Below are 2,991 nucleotides of genomic sequence, written 5' to 3' on the forward strand. Positions count from 1 at the left end.
GCAAGAAGAACCACCATGTTCCTATCTATATTGTACAGAGAAGCAGAAAAATATGCAAGGCTTACGACCCACAATTTCAAATGAGGGGTTTGAGTTGTAACCACAATTCTGAGGATTATGACAGCATAAAGGAAAAAATTATTCGTGGATATTAGAAATGGCAAGAACTTAGATTTATGATTGCCGTGGTAAGTAAAGGAGCGTCAGTAAAACTGAAATATGAGGAATGAGTATGTAAACATGATGCAGACATAAAAATAATATTAACATCATCTGGTAATACTCAGTAATATTTACTTTATATTACTAAGTATTCATATGTCAAAAATATCTCCATATAGGCGTTTTCTAATTTCCTTTTGAGTACTACAAGGGGACTAATGGTAATTTGTCTCCCTCAGCAGATATGGACCAGAGTGTGAAGTGTCCAGATCATCAGTATGCCAACACATAGAGAAACCAGTGCCTCCCAAGAGCTGCAAGTTGTCTAGCTTATGGAGAGCCCTTAGGGATGGTCTTGGCCTGCATGGCTCTTTGCATATCTACACTCACAGTAGTTGTTCTTGGAGTCTTTGTGAAACATCACAACCCCCACTTTGTCAAGGCTAACAACCAGGCTCTCAGCTACATCCTGCTTATCTCCCTCATCTTCTGCTTCTTCTGTTCCTTGGTCTTTATTGTCCATCCCAAAACAGTCATCTGCATTCTACAGCAAACCACATTTGGAGTTGCATTCACTATAGCTGTTTCTGCTGTCTTGGCCAAAATTGTAACTGTGGTTCTGGCCTTCAAGGTCACTTCTCCAGAGAGAACAATGAGATGGCTGCTGGTATCAGGGGCTCCCAACTTAATTATTCCCATCTGCACCCTGATCCAGGTGACTCTCTGTGGACTCTGCTGGGAAACTTTCCTCCCTTCATAGATACAGATTCCCACTCTGAACATGGCCTCATCATCATCCTCTGTAGTAAGGGCTCCCTCATAACTTTCTACTGTGTATTGGGATACCTGGGCTCCCTGACCCTGGCCAGCTTCACTGTGGTTTTCCTGGCCAGGAACCTGCCTGTCACCTTCAATGAAGCCAAGTTCCTGAATTTCAACATGCTGGTGTTCTGCAGTGTGTGGCTCAGCTTCCTGCCTGGCTACCACAGTGCCAAGGGGAAGGTCATGGTGGCTGTGGAGGTCTTCTCCATCTTGGCCTCCAGTGCAGGGCTCCTGGGCTGCATCTTTGCCCCCAAGTGCTACATCATCTTAGTCAGGCCAAATAGAAATTGTCTGCATGGCTTCAGGGATAAAAGAGATAGAAGTAGAGATAAGCATTATTAAGACTAAACTCATATATTTGATTACTGTATACAATTTCTGAGCTAAATCTATAGTCATCTTGTGGATACCTAAGACAGTATCCCAAATCTCATGTACTCATACTAATATACTCCTTTGTAAAATGAAAAGCTGTTATTTGTTAAATATTAAAGTATAAAATCTAATTCTATGCTGTACTTAACAGTCTTAGTCTGATGACTATTTTGCTACTATGTCACCTCAAACTTCTCATTTTATGGGTATCTTAAATCACACCATCTGATTTACAACTTGCTTCTTAGTAAGGATGTCTTTTGATTTGGTCTGTTATGTGAATGTTTGCAGTCCTATATAATTTATCATGTCAAAGTGTATAATTTGTCTTTTCCTATCCAGTGTGTATACTTCTAGACATACATATTCTAGTTACAATAAATGGGGAGAACTATGCAATACATGTTTCTTTTGGCCCGGCTTACTTTGATTAAAATAATTTTTTCCATGCTTCCATTTCCTTCCAGACACTACATAACATTTTTTTCTGATGGAAGCTTAAAATTCCATTGTGTATGTATATACAAGTAATAAATTGGCAAATAGTAAAGATAAATCTCCAAAGCAAAATTATAAATAGCTAAACAAAATGCACAATGATGTACTCAACATCCTTGGCGTATAGGAATGCAAAGCCAAATGGCACTGAATTTTATCTCACTCTAGTGACAATGTCTATCATTAAGAAGGCTAATTTAAAAATGCTGCCAAGTATAAAGGGAAAAGGGACATGTATACTCAAGTTCATAGGAATGTAATTCCATATACCTAGTAGGGAAATCATTACCTAGCTTTAACATATGAAAGAGTGAGAAAACCTTGTGAGACTGAAGCCCATTGCATGCATACAGGGACAGATCTAAGTAAACCTGCTGTACAGCTAACACATACTACTGAGAATTGTTAAATTAAGTGATAAAATCCTGTATAATATAATGAATATACAAGTTAAAAAAAAAAGCAGGGGCAGCAGCATTAGGGAAAGGGACAGCTTGTATTCAGTCCACCCCCAGCACTTCTGCATAGACCCCTTCTCTGTTGAGAAGAAGAGAAATGCATTTGTCAAGGTGTTAGCCATTATATTCCCAGGAACTTCAAAGAGCATTATGCTCCTCCAGGTCTCTAAATGGAGCAACAACTTGGCCAGGTCAGAGACAGAACCATATTGATTCATATGAGACCAAGTTGTCATTCCTTCTATCCATCCATCTTTCTTTTTTCTTCTTTCTTCCTCTTTTACTTTACTTCCTCCCTCCCTCCCTCCGTCCCTCCCTCCCTCCCTCCCTCCATCACTTCCTTTTCTTTTATGCCACTACGTGGGATTGAACTTCAGGGCCTAGCTACTGTCCCTTAGCTGTTTTTAATTTTTGCAAGGCTGTCACTTTACCACTTGAGTCATACCTGCAACTCTAGATTTTTGCTCATTTATTGGAGATAAGAATGCCATAGACTTTTCTATCTGGGTTGGCTTCAAACCAGTATCCTCAGATCTTAGCCTCCTGAGTAGCTAGGATTGTAGGTGGGAGCCACTGCCTGGACCTGTTCCAATATAGTACTCTGAAGAGAGATTGGGAGAAATCTGGGGGTTTCAAATGTGGTTATCACATGAATGATTCTGAACTACAGGGTAGA

The 2,991-nt window shown here is 39.9% G+C and overlaps 1 pseudogene; it reads left to right on the top strand.

Annotated features, from left to right (window-relative positions):
• The first annotated feature begins 406 nt into the window (after positions 1-406).
• On the top strand, positions 407-1,326 carry LOC125367083 (annotated as a pseudogene).
• Positions 1,327-2,991: the final 1,665 nt, after the last annotated feature.

Source organism: Perognathus longimembris, chromosome 18, assembly GCF_023159225.1.
Source record: "Perognathus longimembris pacificus isolate PPM17 chromosome 18, ASM2315922v1, whole genome shotgun sequence".
In the NCBI taxonomy this organism is placed as follows: domain Eukaryota; kingdom Metazoa; phylum Chordata; class Mammalia; order Rodentia; family Heteromyidae; genus Perognathus; species Perognathus longimembris.